Source organism: Aquarana catesbeiana, linkage group LG01 (assembly GCF_042186555.1).
Source record: "Aquarana catesbeiana isolate 2022-GZ linkage group LG01, ASM4218655v1, whole genome shotgun sequence".
NCBI lineage: Eukaryota > Metazoa > Chordata > Amphibia > Anura > Ranidae > Aquarana > Aquarana catesbeiana.
The window spans coordinates 20,059,430-20,077,026 of NC_133324.1; the positions used below are offsets into that span (position 1 = coordinate 20,059,430).

The window sequence follows — 17,597 nt, forward strand, 5'->3', positions numbered from 1 at the left end:
AAGGCCAAGCGTGTCCCATGGCCACGTGCTGATGAGGATGCACCGTCTCCACGACCAGCACTAGACACAGAGCCTGCTTGCCCTCTCTTATTGGCTTGTGACTGTCTGCCTCTCCTTCTTGGCCTTCCAGACATACTAATGGCCTGTAGCTGCACTAAGCTGGGATAGAACACCTGTAATTTTCTTCAAGTAGCTTTATATACTGTAACCAGACAAGCCTGCCTGTCAGTAGGAAGATAACAGGAACGGATCTAGCTGAACACTGTGAGCAGGACGCACTGTACTAAATGTAAATAGTCTAGCTGCCTGACCGTGGTACTAATAGGATCAAATAGAACACCTGTAATTTTCTTCAGGTAGCTTTATATACTGTAACCAGACAAGCCTGCCTGTCAGTAGGAAGATAACAGGAACGGATCTAGCTGAACACTGTGAGCAGGACGCACTGTACTAAATGTAAATAGTCTAGCTGCCTGACCGTGGTACTAATAGGATCAAATAGAACACCTGTAATTTTCTTCAGGTAGCTTTATATACAGTAACCAGACAAGCCTGCCTGTCAGTAGGAAGATAACAGGAACGGATCTAGCTGTACACTGTGAGCAGGACGCACTGTACTAAATGTAAATAGTCTAGCTGCCTGACCGTGGTACTAATAGGATCAAATAGAACACCTGTAATTTTCTTCAGGTAGCTTTATATACAGTAACCAGACAAGCCTGCCTGTCAGTAGGAAGATAACAGGAACGGATCTAGCTGAACACTGTGAGCAGGACGCACTGTACTAAATGTAAATAGTCTAGCTGCCTGACCGTGGTACTAATAGGATCAAATAGAACACCTGTAATTTTCTTCAGGTAGCTTTATATACTGTAACCAGACAAGCCTGCCTGTCAGTAGGAAGATAACAGGAACGGATCTAGCTGAACACTGTGAGCAGGACGCACTGTACTAAATGTAAATAGTCTAGCTGCCTGACCGTGGTACTAATAGGATCAAATAGAACACCTGTAATTTTCTTCAGGTAGCTTTATATACAGTAACCAGACAAGCCTGCCTGTCAGTAGGAAGATAACAGGAACGGATCTAGCTGTACACTGTGAGCAGGACGCACTGTACTAAATGTAAATAGTCTAGCTGCCTGACCGTGGTACTAATAGGATCAAATAGAACACCTGTAATTTTCTTCAGGTAGCTTTATATACTGTAACCAGACAAGCCTGCCTGTCAGTAGGAAGATAACAGGAACGGATCTAGCTGAACACTGTGAGCAGGACGCACTGTACTAAATGTAAATAGTCTAGCTGCCTGACCGTGGTACTAATAGGATCAAATAGAACACCTGTAATTTTCTTCAGGTAGCTTTATATACTGTAACCAGACAAGCCTGCCTGTCAGTAGGAAGATAACAGGAACGGATCTAGCTGTACACTGTGAGCAGGACGCACTGTACTAAATGTAAATAGTCTAGCTGCCTGACCGTGGTACTAATAGGATCAAATAGAACACCTGTAATTTTCTTCAGGTAGCTTTATATACTGTAACCAGACAAGCCTGCCTGTCAGTAGGAAGATAACAGGAACGGATCTAGCTGAACACTGTGAGCAGGACGCACTGTACTAAATGTAAATAGTCTAGCTGCCTGACCGTGGTACTAATAGGATCAAATAGAACACCTGTAATTTTCTTCAGGTAGCTTTATATACTGTAACCAGACAAGCCTGCCTGTCAGTAGGAATTTAACAGGAACGGATCTAGCTGAACACTGTGAGCAGGACGCACTGCACTAAATGTAAATAGTCTAGAAGATAACAGGAACGGATCTAGCTGAACACTGTGAGCAGGACGCACTGACTGCACTAAATGTAAATAGCAGGAACGGATCTAGCTGAACACTGTGAGCAGGACGCACTGCATTAAATGTAAATAGTCTAGATAGAAGATAACAGGAACGGATCTAGCTAAACTGAATACAGTGTATATATATATATATGCAACACCTGGGATGCATATATATACACAATACACTGTAAGTGCAGCTAACTGACTGACTGTTCTGCCTAATCTATCTAACTCAAATCAAATGACACTGTCTCTCTCTCTCTCTATCTCTCAGCACACCGGAACACACACTACACAGGGCCGCCGTGCAGGCGGCCTTATATAGTGTGGGGTGTGTACTAAATCCCCTGAGCCATAATTGGCCAAAGCCACCCTGGCTTTGGCCAATTACAGCTCTCTCTACTGACGGCGCTGTGATTGGCCAAGCATGCGGGTCATAGTGCATGCTTGGCCAATCATCAGCCAGCAATGCACTGCGATGCCGCAGTGAATTATGGGCCGTGACGCGCCACACGAATTTAGCGCGAACGGCCCATAACGTTCGCAATTCGGCGAACGATCGAACAGCCGATGTTCGAGTCGAACATGGGTTCGACTCGAACACGAAGCTCATCCCTAATCACCAGCAGTGGCAGCCGGTTTATTTCTTTTTTGGGGGGGGAGGCAACCCCCCCCCCAGCGCGCTATTTGTCGGTCAGTCCTCATTGTGGCGGGGTGGCAGGCAGCGCGGTACAGCAGCTCGGCTCCGAGTCCTCTCTTCCATGGCTGCCTCCAGCTCCTCCTAGGCGTCCAATAGGATCGCCTGTCCTTTCAGCCAATCGGTTTGACCGGTGTCAAAACCCGCTTCCTGATTGGCCGGGAGGAGGATCAGTGTTACAACAGCGAATATTGATTCGCTGTTGTAACACACCTGGGTGGGCTGAGAGCGCACTCTCTGTGACCTGAGCCCACCCGATTTTGAAGCCTATTAGAGCCTCTGGCTCTAATTGGTACTTAAAAAAAGAAAAAAGCCCCTCCCTGTTGGAATTCATGTGCCGGTGTCCTGAAAGGGGCTGGACACATGGATAGGGGAGGCGGCTTAATGGAAAATAAACGAATGCAGCCATCACATCTAAGAATTGCAGCAAACAATCCTTCAGCGCAAGGAATTGATGGGTGTTAACAATAGCCTTATTGGGCCATGAGGCTACTGATATAATGCATGGCATGCTATAGTAGATAAAATGTTCAACCGATCAGTGATGTCCATAAAAGCACTTTATTATAAATCCAAATGTAGCACTACCCCCGCAGGAGCGGCTGGTGAATAGTGATCCCCTGCACAGCCAGGCACACCGAATTTCCACAGCACATTCCAAGTCAAGAAACAGCGCAGGCTCCGCGGTGATCTACACTATGTCTGGCCCCTCCTCCGCCCCCTCCCCCCCCCCCCGCTGTCTTCTGGAAGACACACAGTGAGGACGCACCACGCGACTCGTGCATGCGCAGTAGTGAACCAGGCTGTAAAGCCGCAAGGCTTTACTTCCTGATTCCCTTACTGAAGATGGCGGCGCCTCCACACGAGAGCCGAGGGACAGATCGGCTTCAGGTGAGGACATCGCGGGCGCCCTGGACAGGTGAGTGTCCATATTTTAAAAGTCAGCAGCTGCAGTATTTGTAGCTGCTGATTTTTTTTTTTTTTAATTTCGGTGGAACTCCGCTTTAAGAGGTCCCTCTCACTGCCAGCCCATTTGGCCAGGGATTAGTTGGACACTCATCAATCCTCCTGGGAGCTCCTCCTAACCTCCCTCCCATTCTTCTGGAAGTTTCTCCAAAGTTCCAGCAAGTAAGGGGGAGGTAACAGAGATGCTGCCTGATGATTAATTCCACCCTGACCCAGATTCAGCCAAGCCTGGCTCTCAGCCAGGCTAATTTACCTACACTAACAAACTATGTACACTACCCTTTCTAGCACACTACAGGGTGCTTCACAAAGAAATTTCAGCCACAGTGTGATAAAAACGATAGGAGGGCTTGCATAGGCATCCGTGGTGTGTAGCAGTAATAATCAAGGCAGGGATTGCAGGTGGAGAAAGGGCCGCCGATAAGGGGTAACACTGGGCCTCCTGTAGGGGGGCCCGGGTACATAGGGGAGCCCGGACAGCAGGGGGACAGGTGGGGCGGAATGGGAGGACAATTAAAGAACATTGCACTGCGTCTGTGTCTCTCCCTCCAGCAGCTGAAAGCCAGTTTCTCCCTCTCTCCCTCCCACCAGCCCTCAGCTGCTAGAAGGAGAGACACAAACTTAGTGCATCATTCTATATTTGTCCTCCCATCCCGCCTCACTGATCTCCCTTCCCTGGGCTACCCACTTCTGATTCCCCCCTGTGTGCCCGGGTCCCCCTCATCCCTCTGCAGTGCCTGGCTGGTGATGCAGTTACCCCCTAATTGCACATATCTATAGTGCTCCATTGGTAGACCTGTCTTGGGTGGTGTTTTATGTTTTTGTGTGTGTTTGTCTTTGTCCCCAGACAACGTTGTCTATATGATGTTAGGTGTAGGATTTCTGCCATTTTTATGTCATTTGGTCATTGGATTTTCAATAAATTAACTCGATAATAAAATACATACATTTTTGGTTATTATTTCCCTAGGCATTTGCTATGTTGCACCTGGCATTGCGCCCTCTCTTTGGCACAGTGCATATTTTCATATGCTCTTTTTTTGGCCACTGAGTGCCACTCGATTTGAGTGTGTGGATAAATACCTGGTGGTACCTGTGTGTACCTTTTTATTAAGTTGGTTCCCTATCCTTTCTTATGTCACATCTGATTCCCCCCTGTGTGAACGGGCCCCCCTCATCCCTCTGCAGTGCCACCAGCTTCCCTCTCCCGTCAGCTGCTGCGGGCACACAGGCAGATGGAGAGTAGGGGAAGGGTTCGGTAAAATGGCATTTACCAGCCCCTTTCTTTTCTGAATTGGTAACAGTGAGCAATCAGTACAGATCACTCCTGTATCCATTCATAACTGAGCATAGCAAACCGTGTTTGCTATGCTTCAGTTTATGAATGAACAGGAGCTTCTGTGCAACTGAGGCTACAGAGAAAGGAATTGAAGAATCTGTGTCCCCAATTCCTTTCTCTGTCTTAAAGGTTAGATGTCAGAGGTCTGTTTAGCCAAGCCCCCCTTCAATAATGTTGTAAAAATAATTAAAAAATAAATACATTTATATGTCAGGTAGGCTATGCATGGCCCTGGATGGAGATGCCCTAGTCACTCGACTCACAGTTGTACCACGTTCCGAATGGATGGTGAAATAGATAGTGGATCCGGCCAGCCAAGGCACCAGAACTGACGTACAAAAATTAGGAATCGGATTTGCCTCACCATGGAACCGGAAGAGGCCGAAACAAACACCAATCCAAGGTCCCCAAAGGCCTATGGCATCTCAGGTCTCCAAGACAACATGTTTTGAGGCGTAGCCTCTTTGTCAAGTCTTGGAGAAGGAGACCAGGGGCAGAAATAAATAGCAAATGGTCACAGCTGATTACTGGAGGCGGGTAATAATACCACCACTTCTGCCATTTTATTAAAACTTAAACAGCCAGCAATTGAATATCACATCCCAAATTACAAAGGTATATAGCAACAATAATACATATTCATACAGTACAGTTTCCTATTCTGCAGTGGGAACTTGTAGCAGCAGGACAGTGGGGATATTATTTACCTACAATTGGTCTAGCCTTTTTGTGTGTTTTGGAGTTGGGCATCTAAGAATTGGCTAACTACGCTACAATTAATATTGCTTTTGGGTTTCAAACAACTTTAAGCACCCACTGGGAGTACTCCCTTGGTGTGGAGGGTTCTGAGGGCCCAGTGCCTCCTGATTTGAGCGGCACTACTTGGTCTGGTTTAGAGCTGGGAAAGTAGAGAGCCCTCAATGTCAAGTGCCCCCTCTGGTGGTGGCAAATCAGGGGCGCTCTAAGTATGACTTTGGGTTTGGGACTCCACTTTGAGAATGAACAATAGGCCACAACACCACAAGCTTTTTTCTCCTCCTCACCTCATAGGCTGGGCCTTTTGGCCAAGAGCTGGGAAATTTTTGTCATTAGGCCTGCAAGGTTTAGCCATTATGTAGCATATTGGTACTTTGTTCCACTCCACATGTGTGCTTTATTTTTCACTCAACAGAATGGTAGGGCAGTGGTCTTGGGGGCCGCTCTGAATTCTAGGGAGATGAGTGCGCATCAGGTTCCTTCCTTGGGGGTCTCTCTTTAGCTGAACTCTCACCCAGTACTCAGTGGTTGGCATCAGGTACCCACAAAGAGAGAGGTCTACCAGAGTCTTTGGTTGAGTGGACGAGAGTGTCCTTGCCACAGGATGGTAAGGGTGTGGGTCTTTGGGACTACTCTGAAGTCTAGGAAGATGATGAGTTGCCATCAGGTTCCTTCTTCCCCTGCCTTGGGGGGCCTCTCTCCAGTTGAGCCCCTACCCAGTACTCAGTGGTCAGCTTCAGGTAGCCACAAAGAGAGAGGTCGGTCAGAGTCTTTAGTTGAGGGGACCAGAGTGTCCTTCCAACAGGATAGTAGGGTGTGAGTCTTCGGGACTGCTCTAAAGTCTAGGAAGATGATGAGTGGCCATCAGGTTCCTTTTCCCCTGCCTTGGGGGCCTCTCTTCGGTTGAGCCCTCATCCATTAATTGGCTTCAGGTAGCCACAAAGAGAGAGGTCTTCCAGACCTTTTGGTTGAGTGGACCAGAGTGTCCTTGCCCTTGTCACGGTACGTTCAGGAAGATACCAGTGACATATCTGTTTTTATGAATTCAGCATCCATTACAAATGACTGATTTATAGTAACCAGATAAAACAAAGAGGAATGCAGTACAAAATATCAGTGATTCATCCTTTCCAGACCAACAGTGAGTTAGAAACAGTAGCTGCACTGAATATAAGACACATATACAAAACATGGAATGAAAGGAATGGGATGCAACAACCATTATGCAGTAAGTCTGAAAACTGTTTCACATGCAAGATGTTGAATTAACTTTTAATTATAATTAAGTAGGAACCAAGGGAAGGGGTAAATTAGACGGTACAGTAGCTAGACCCTGTGCACTTTTTAGTATGTATTTTTTATTTTTGTTGTTGTTGTGTTTAGTTTATTTGTGTGCCATCTCGGGTTACAAGAAATAACCACTTCTGCAAAGCTGAACTCACATTATTCAATTAAGGACGATCTGAAATTATTTCCCCAAACTGAGGACTCTGGGACTATCCAAAGTCATTTCCCCCGAACTCATGGGTTTTCTCTTATTTTTGATCCCTGTTGGGGAACTCAAGCCCAGGATCAATCAGTGGCTTCCAACCATTTTAGCTGGAGCTCTCCATAACTCTTAAAATATCTCACCTACAGTGCCTTGAAAAAGTATTCATGCCCCTTGAACTTTTCCACATTTTGTCATGTTATGACCAAAAACGTAAATGTATTTTATTGGGATTTTATGTGATAGACCAACACAAAGTGGCACATAATTGTGAAGTGGGAGGAAAATGATAAATGGTTTTCAAATTTCTTTACAAAAAAATAAGTTAAAAGTGTGGGGTTCATTTGTATGGCGCCCCCCGGAGTCAATACTTTGTAGAACCGCCTTTCTCTGCAATTACAGCTGTAAATCTTTTTGGGGATGTCTCTACCAGCTTTGCACATCTAGAGAGGGACATTTTTGCCCATTCTTGTTTGCAAAATATCTCAAGCTCTGTCAGATTGGATGGAGAGCGTCTGTGATCAGCAATTTTCAAGTCTTGCCACAGATTCTCAGTTGGATTTAGGTCTGGACTGTGACTGGGCCATTCTAACACATGAATATGCTTTGATCTAAACCATTCCATTGTAGATCTGGCTGTATGTTTAGGGTCGTTGTCCTGCTGGAAGGTGAACCTCCACCCCAGTCTCAAGTCTTTTGCAGACTCTAAAGCCTCGTACACACGATCAGAAATTCTGCCAGCAAAAGTCAGATGTGAGCTTTTGGTCAGAAATTCCGACCGTGTGTATGCTCCATCGGATTTTTGCTGGCAGAATTCCAGCCAGCAAAAGATTGAGAGCAGGTTCTCTATTTTTTGGTTGGAAAAAGTTCCGATCGGAAATTCCGATCGTCTGTACAAATTCCGAAGCACAAAATTACTACGCATGCTCGGAAACAATTTGACGCATGCTCGGAATCATTGAACTTCATTTTCTTGGCTGGTCGTAGTGTTGTACATCACCGCGTTCTTGACGGTCGAAAGTTCAGAGAACTTTTGTGTGACTGTGTGTATGCAAGCCAAGCTTGAGCGGAAAATCCGCTCGTGTGTACAGGACATAACAGGTTTTCTTCTAAAGCCGCGTACACACGAGTGGAATGTCCAACAGAAAAAGTCTGACACAAGCTTTTTATCGTATATTCCAATCGTGTGTAGGCCTCATTGGACATTTTTTTCCGAAAATTCTGATGGACCTAGAAATAGAACATGTTCTAAATATTTCCGACGGAACCAATTCCTATCGGGAAAACCGCTCGTCTGTATGCTGTTCCGACGAACCAAAAATGACGCTCGCTCTGAAGCAAGTACGAGATGGAAGCTATTGGCTATTGAACTTCCTTTTTCTAGTCCCGTTGTACGTGCTGTACGTCACCGCATTCTGGACGGTCGGACTTTGGTTTGACTGCGTGTAGGCAGGACCGCTTGAATGGAATTCTGTCGGAGTTCCGTCGGAGAAACATTTGTCATGTGTACGCGCCATAAGATTGCCCTGTATTTGGCTCCATCCATCTTCCCATCAACTCTGACCAGCTTCCCTGTGCCTGTTGAAGAAAAGCATCCCCACAACATGATGCTACCACCACCATGTTTCACGGGTGGTGTGTTCAGGGTGATGTGCAGTGTTAGTTTTTCGCCACACATAGAGTTTTGCTTTCAGGCCAAAAAGTTACATTTTGGTCTCATCTGACCAGAGAACCTTCTTCCACGTATTTTCTGTGTCTCCCACATGGCTTCTCACAAACTGCAAACGGGACCTTTTATGGCTTTTTTTCAAAAATGTCTTTCTTCTTGCCACTCTTCCATAACGGCCAAATTTGTAGAGAACACGACTAATAGTTGTCCTGTGGACAGATTCTCCCACCTGAGCTGTGGATCTCTGCAGCTCCTCCAGAGTTACCATGGGCCTCTTGGCTGCTTCTCTGATAAATGTTCTCCTTGCCCGGCCTGTCAGTTTACAGTGCCTTGAAAAAGTATTCACACCCTTTGAGATTTTCCACACTTTGTCATGTTACAACCAAAAATGTAAAATGTATTTTATTGGAATTTTATGTGATAGACCAACACAAAGTGGCACATAATTGTGAAAAATAATTGTGATAAATGGCTTTAATTTTTTTTTTATAAATAAATATGTGAAAAGTGTGGGTTGCATTTGTATTCAGCCCCCCGGAGTCAATACTTTGTAGAACTGCCTTTATCTGCAATTACAGCTGCAAGTCTTTTTGGGAATGTCTCTACCAGCTTTGCACATCTAGAGAGTGAAATGTTTGCCCATTCTTCTTTGCAGAATAGCTCAATAATGCTCTCCTTGCCCGGCCGGTCAGTTTAGGTGGACGGCCATGTCTTGGTAGGTTTGCAGTTGTGCCATACTCTTTCCATTTTCGGATGATGGATTGAACAGAGCTCTGTGAGATGTTCAAAGCTTGGGATATTTTTTTATAACCTAACCCTACTTTGACTTTCCCCACAACTTTATCATTTGAGGGCTTCACAGAACAGCTGTATTCATACTGAGGTTAAAGGAGTTGTAAACCCTCATGCATCACCTATGCATTAAGGTGAAAAAACACCTGGCAGTGACCGGCCTCCCCCCCCCCCCCCCGTTTTACTTACCTGAGCCCCGTATTTCAGTCGGCGGAGACGTGCTCTCCCTCTCTCCATGGGGGCCCGGTGTTCTGCGCAGAAAGTCCCCCTCGGCAGATAAGGACCCCCCTCTACTGCGCAGGCGCAGCGCTTGCGCAGTAGGAGCCGACGGAAATAGCCGAAGCCAAATAGAATAGAAATCAGCTGTACACGGCGCCTGTAAGAGGGCCGCTCGCCATGCTTCGGGCACGGCCTCGCTTCGCTCGGCACATTTTATTCTCCCTCTAGGTCCACTTGGATGGTGGGGCTTGAACCTGGACCCAGGGCGCAGGCGCCGTGTACAGCTGATTGAAGTTTTTCAGGTTCGGCTATTTTTGGGGGCTCCTAGTCATTCGTACTGCGCAAGCGCTGCGCCTGCGCAGTACAGGGGGGTCCTTATCCGCCGGGGGAACTTTCTCGGCAAGACACTGGCTCTTGATTGGATAGATTGATAGCAGTGCAGCCATTGGCTCCTGCTGCCGTCAATCAAATCCAATGATGTGGGCACCAAGTCTGGCATTTGTGTCTATGGATGCAAATGCTGGACTCGGGAGCACGCCCGCAAGGTAACCCCCCGGGAGAGTGCTTCTCCTAGGGGGTTATCTGATGTGGGGAGGAGCCGCGAGAGCCGCCGAGGGACCCCAGAAGTCGAGGATCGGGGCCACCCTGTGCAAAACGTGCTGCACAGTGGAGGTAAGTAAAAAACGAGCCTTTACAATCACTTTAAATTACACACAGGTGGACTTCATTCACTAATTCAGTGACTTCTGAAGGCAATTGATTCCACTAAATGTTAGTTAGGGGTATCAGAGTAAAGGGGGGCTGAATACAAATGTACACCACACTTTTCACATATTTATTTGTAAACAATTTTGAAAAACATTTATCATTTTCCTTCCACTTCACAATTATGTGCCACTTTGTGTTGGTCTATCACATAAAATCCCAATAAAATACATTTATGTTTTTGCTTGTACCATGCCAAAATGTGGGCAATTTCAAGGGGTATGAATACTCTTTCAAGTCACTGTACTCAGGGCCATTACAATTGCTGCTAAAATAATATCCCATAACCTACAGGAACCTGATAGACCTTCAACATGACAAAAGTCAGACTAGTCTGCACCACCACTCTGAGCCCACTTCATAATCAACAACCTCTGAGCCCACTTCATAACCGATAATCTCTGAGCCCACTTCATAAGCGATAATCTCTGAGCCCACTTTGCAACCGATAACATCTGAGCCCACTCCTTAACCAATAACCTCTGAGCCCCCTCCATAACCAATAACCTCACCCTTCACCTCTTGGAAGTCCTTGCAAAGGGAACATGGTAAACTATTGTACTCTTGATGAAAAAATTGACCACTTTGTTGAATTCCTATTAATGTGAATAGTGCTGTAGCATCCTTCACAAATGGACCTCCAACGGGACAAAATCAGACTAATCTTCACCACCACTGTGAGCACACTCCATAACTAATAACCTGAGCCCACACCATAAGAGATAACCACTGAGTCCACACCAATAACCTCTGAGTCCACTACATAACCGATAATCTCTGAGCCCACTTTGCAAACCGATAACATCTGAGCCCACTCCATAACCAATAACCTCTGAGCCCACCACACAACAAATAACCTCTGAGCCCACTCCATAACCAATAACCTCTGAGCCCACCCCATAACCAATAACCTCTGAGCCCACCCCATAACCAATAACATCTGAGCCCTCCCCGTAACCAATAACCTTTGAGCCCACTCTGTAACCGATAACATCTGAGCTCACTCCATGACCAATAACCCCTGAGCCCACTCCATGACCAATAACCCCTGAGTCCACTTCATAACCAATAACCTCTGAGCCCACTTCACAACCAATAATCTCTGAGCCCACTTCACAACCAATAATCTCTGAGCCCACGCCATAATCAATAACCTCTGAGCCCACCCCATAGCAAATAACCTCTGAGCCCACTCCACAACCAATAACCTCTGAGCCCCCTCCATAACCAATAACCTCACTCTCCACCTCTTGGAAGTCCTTGCAAAGGGAACATGGTAAACTATTGTACTCTTGATGAAAAAATGGACCACTTTGTTGAATTCCTATTAATGTGAACAGTGCTGTAGCATCCTTCACAGATGGACCTCCAACGGGACAAAATCAGACTAATCTTCACCACCACTGTGAGCACACTCCATAACTAATAACCTGAGCCTACTCCTTAAGAGATAACCTCTGAGCCTACTCCTTAAGAAATAACCTCTGAGCCTACTCCTTAAGAAATAACCTCTGAGCCCACTCCATAACCGATAACCTCTGAGCCCCCTTCATAACCGATAACCTCTGAGCCCCCTTCATAACCGATAACCCCTGAGCCCACTTCATAACCCATAACCCCTGAGCCCACTTCATAACCAATAACCTCTGAGCCAACTTCATAACCAATAACCTTTGAGCCAACTTCATAACCAATAACCTCTGAGCCCACTCCATAACTAATAACCTCTGAGCCTATTCGATAAACAATAGACTCAATTTCCACCTCTTGGAGGTCCTCGCATAGTTACCAGAGGGAGAGCCTTAGTACCCACATTTGTCATCCAACAATAACAACAGAATAAGACCTTCCTTAAATGAGGCTTAATCCCAACCGAACCAAACCCCCCCCCAACGCTAGGGGCTTAGGCCGGCCATAGACCAGTTACAAACTGAATGTTCTGTCGAAAACTGAAAATGGCACATATGATTGTGCCATCATCTGTTTCATCTGTTTCATTTTTCTCAACAAAATCCAGCATGTTGGATTAAGCACTTTCCATTGTGGTACGAAAAGCATGTGTAGCAGCTGCCACACTAAGGTACAACTGAAGCATTAAAAAAAAAAAAAAACAGCCCTAAGCACGGCAGCTGAGTTGAGTTCCTCTTTAACTTTGAACAGTGCAGTTATCAGCAGCAGATGCATGAAAGGATGATGCTGATTGGGTGGGTGGGTACATTATGCATCCCGTTGCTCTCTTTATTAATAAGCCCCAATGGAGATGATGATACCACAGAACTCACTCTCTGTCAGAGTGGCTTCTCTGTAATCAGTGAACAGATAATTCTGTCTGATATGGAGAAAGTCCTCCTGCTGATTACTATGGAGAGATCATTTATTGCAAGTGTCTCTCAGTGCATAAGACTCAACTGCCGCCAAGAGAATCCAATCTCTGACCTAGGGCAGATGATTTATGCTTGCCAGTGATTTTTGTAAGGATTTCTATGGAGGTTGTTCACTGGGCACAGCAGGTTTACAGACCCAGGAACTCAGCACAGGGATAGTGGGAACCCCTCATAATTGGCACAGCAGGTGTACAGACCCAGGAACTCAGCACAGGGATGGTGGGAGCCCCTCATAATGGGCAGAGCAGCTGTACAGACCTGGGAACTCAGCACAGGAATGGTGGGAACCCCACATAAGGTGTACAGACCCAAGCGACCTAATGCCGATCTCACCAGTAGCGTCCCAAGAGTTAGTCGGGGAAGGGGGGGTAGCTCTCCAGCATCTACCAAATAATAAAATATTACATTTGGAAGGAGTTTTACTTTTAAAGTGTAAAATAAATATGTTATTATTATGAATTTTATATAGCTCTGACATATACCGCAGTGCTGTACAGAGAACACTAAGCTAATAACAACAGTCTCTGCACCAGAGGAGCTTCTCCACCAGGTGGTGCTGTTCTGCCGGGTGCTGTTGGCTCCCTCTGCTGTGATCTGAGCTGAGAGAAGCAGCAAGCCTGGGGCCTCTCATGCAGGCTTTTCCCAGGCAAGCATGGACCATGTTGGGGAAGACGAAGGTGGAGACTCTCCGGAGGCACTGAGGCCTACTCCATGTGCTCAAGCTGCAATGGATCCTGGGCCTGTCCCTATGCAAGAGGAATCCTTACCAGTCCTCCAGGATAGAGTGGTGAACAGACTTTTCCGCATTGCTAAACTGGAACAGAAACTTGCTGTCATGAAAGAGGATCTCAGGAAAAAGGAATCCCTGCACAGTAAGTCTGGAAACAGTAAGAGGGAAGTCTCCAAGCTGAAGTCTCTGGAAGAGGCATTGAAAAAGCAGAAGTTGGTCGCCTCTCTGAAGGAGAGCAGCAGTGTGTTCAGAGAAAAGTGTGAGAATGAGGAGAGATTCCAACAGATGAAGGAAAGTGCCTGTGCCAATACCAGCCAGAGGGTGGATACCAGAGCAACGACAACAGTATGGATGGGGGTTAAGTAAGTGGCTTCACATGGTGGCCCCAGTACTACCCCTGTCTCAGAATCTGTCATGTCTGAGTTAGTATCTGCCCTCCTCCCCAGCAGCCTGGGTCATCTCAGGAGGCAGTTGAGGAAAATGGAGGATTGCTGCAGGCCATTGCAGAAATGGAAAATCTCTCTCAATGTGTGGAGGACTTTCCCGAGATTGCATCTGCCAACAGATCCTTGCAATCAGCAGGGAATGCAGGAGGAGCTGGCTGCGAGGAGTCTCACATGGACACTAACAGTGCAGAGCAGGAATGTCACATGAACATTGAAACTGCAGAGCAGGAGGGCCGTATGAACGCTGAAACAGCTTGTGTTTTTTCTAAACAGAAGACTTTACTTGATGATGGGACTGCTGGTATCTGTGGTACTTCTGGGACTATGGTGATCGCGACTGTTGTGCTGAAGGAGAGGAGGGAGGATCAAGTAGTGGGTAATTTACCAAACCAGATTTCAGAGGTTCCTATGTGATGTGTCATCTGTCCCAGTTAGGAATTATGCTAAGGCAGTGTCGGGACAAAGTCATGCTGCTGGTGGTGGAAGGGAGCCAGTTGTGCGACTTTCACCTAACGCGCCTTCCATTAAATGCAGGAATGTGGTACAGCTCAGGTGGGAAGGAGGAGATATTCCACCTATCAGGAGGGAGCTTTGTGGATAAGATCCTACCCATGGGATTTAAGGCGGAGGATATTTATGTTCCTATCAGTCTGGCTGGTTCCTTTGAATATGATTTGTCATTTGTGCGTCCAGAATCGCTGGATCTGTTTTGGGAGAGGTTTGAGCGTGTATATAGGGGCCAGCCGGACTGAAGGGGGCTTGTCCCCAAAGTTGTCTCACGACAGCCCTTGATTAAAAATGTGACTATCCTGACAAGGATACCCCCCCCGAGGATTTATGTGTCTGGTTGAGGAGGTTTGGTGAAACGTTATGTCCCCTAAAAAAGATTGTGGATGATAGAGGAATCTGGGCGGGTGGGTGGTCAGTGTCAATGAGGTTGAGTGTGTGTGGGAATGTGGTCCAGCATTTGCCCTCCTCTGCATTTATTGGTAGAGATATGATTACTGTCTTCTACCCTGGTCAACCTAAGGTGTGCCATAAATGTGGAGTCAAGGGACATTTCTCCTCTAAATGTCCAGAACAGAAGTGCTCTTTGTGCCAGGAACTGGGGCACCTGGCAAGGCACTGTAACATCATTAAATGTAACCTATGTGATAAGGTTGGTCACCCTTATAGCCGGTGCCCTGAGGCTTTTCACAATAAGCCAGAGCTAGTGGAGGAATTCTTCCGTCTGGATAGAGAAGAGTCTGGGTTGGCGGAGGTTGTACCAGGGGATCCTAGTGTCTCTGTCCCGTCAGAATCTGTGTCTGTGAGGACGTCTGTGGTGTCAGTGTCAGTGTTAGAAAGTGTGGTTGTCAAGTCTGTGTCTGCACCTATTGTTTCTCCTAGTGTAGTGAATGCAGCGGAGGGTGCTGGACCAGAATGTATGGTGGTGCCAACCCCTCCTCCTTGGGGTGACAGAAGTGCGGCTGGAGGTCGAGGGGTGGAGTGAGTGATGGATTGAATGATGGTGGAGGGGGAGGTGGGAAGGGAATGAGAGTGGATAGTGCAGAATGCAAGGTGAATGATGTGGAAGTCGGGGTGAATGATGTGGTGGAAGGGGTTAATGGGGGGGGTTTGGAATCGCATCCTGATGGCGATTAAATCTCAAAATGTTTCTTAGCCTGAATTGGGTTTAAGTTGAGGTTCTGGGTTTGTAGTCTCTTTTTTGTTGTCATTAAAATATGTTTCTTTCTATGTTATCTTGTCAGGAAACGGTTTTCTTTACTTGCTGATTTTGTTTTTGTTTAGTTGTTGTTTATTTTTGTGTAAATATGTTTTTATTAATAAGCTGTATGATTTAAAAAAAAAAAATGTACACTCTAATGTCCCCACACAGTCACACACCATTATTATTATACATTTATATAGCTCTGACATATACCGCAGTGCTGTACAGAGTACACTGAGCCAGTCATATCAGTCTCTGAACCAGAAGAGCTTACACTCTAATGTCCTCTGGAGTCAGTTTGGTGAGGATGTAATTCATGTACTGATATGGCTTTGCCAGAAAAGGTCTCCTTCCTTCTTTGATGATACCCTTGTGGGAGCTAAACCCGGGACCCCAGCGCAGCAAGACCATAATGCTTTGTGCTGCTTTTTTTTGTCAGTGAGAGAAGAGGGTGTAGATTACTTATAGTCTAACAACATGTTGTTTTCATTTGGATCGGTAATTGTAGCCCTTTCTGGAAACACCCAGACAGATGTGCGTATATACTAGTGACGGTCAGGAATTATTTTCATGTGACATCAGTCCTTTTACTGGGTGCAAAGTCAGTTCACATTTATACTTCTGTATTGGATGACATGTACACTTACCTCTGTATTCAATGACATGTACACTTACCTATGCATTGTTTGTTTTAATGTCAATAGTCATACATTTCGTGCATCGGGTACATTTTAATTCAAGTCTGCCTATCTGTAGCTATATGCTATATAAAAAGCAGAGAACCCTTATGAAGGCAGCTAGTGAAATCTACCAATAAAAGGCACATGGGTCCTTTCCATAGAGGTAGTTGGTGTCATGGCTGCTTTTATTACACTGACATTTTTTGGGGGATTCAAATCACCTTTACATGCAAGTTTTGTTTTTACATTGAAGCTCAGACAAAGACAAATTACACGTGGTGTTTATTGCATTATTCTAAAGGAGCAAATAGAAATAAAGGAACAGTAACAAAGAGGTTAATTCAAAATTGCAAGAATTGTTTAACACGTTAACTAAAACGGGGTTCGACAATCGCAGCAATAAAAAAAAAAAAATCTCTATTAGTAAATACTCCACATTGTTTAGTGTTTCCTCTCTGCTTAGTTGGTCCTCCCCTGGTGTCCATGTTTTTAAGTGAGATTAACACCAGGTAAGGACATGGAGCAGAGTCAATGTTGCATGTCCTCACTTGGATGGACACCATGTCCTCACCTGGTCTCCGTGTCACTTACTCTGCTCCATATCTTCACCTGGTGTTCATGTTTCTGACTCTTCTCCATGTCCTCACCTGGTGTTTATGTCTCTGACTCTGCTCCATGTCTTCACCTGGAGTCCATGTCTCTGACTCTACAAGTGTCAAGGCACATATACCACCACCTAGCTGGGGAGAATGCAGTCTGCATAAGGCGCTGCTTTTTCAAACTCATATTTGTCTCTGACTCTGCTCCATGTTTTCACCTGGTGTCCATGTCTCTGACTCTACTCCATGTCCTTATCTAGTGCCCATGTCTCGGACACCAGGTGAGAACATGGAGTATAGTCAGAGAAGTGAATACTAGGTGAGGACATAGAGTATAGCCAGAGACACGAACCCTAGGTGAGGACATGGAGTAGAGTCAGAGACATGGACACCAGGTAAAAACATGGAGTAGAGTCAATGTCTCTGACTATGTCCTCACCTAGTGTTCACTTCTCTGACTCTGCTCCATGTCTTCACCTGGTCTTTAGGTTTCTGACTCTACTGCATATCTTA

At 45.9% G+C, this 17,597-nt stretch overlaps 1 protein-coding gene across 2 annotated transcripts in view; it reads left to right on the top strand.

The window, feature by feature from the left end:
* LOC141130534 (transcription factor COE3-like) overlaps window positions 1-17,597 on the top strand; it is a 207,475-nt gene that overhangs the window by 62,001 nt on the left and 127,877 nt on the right. The window lies entirely within an intron of this gene.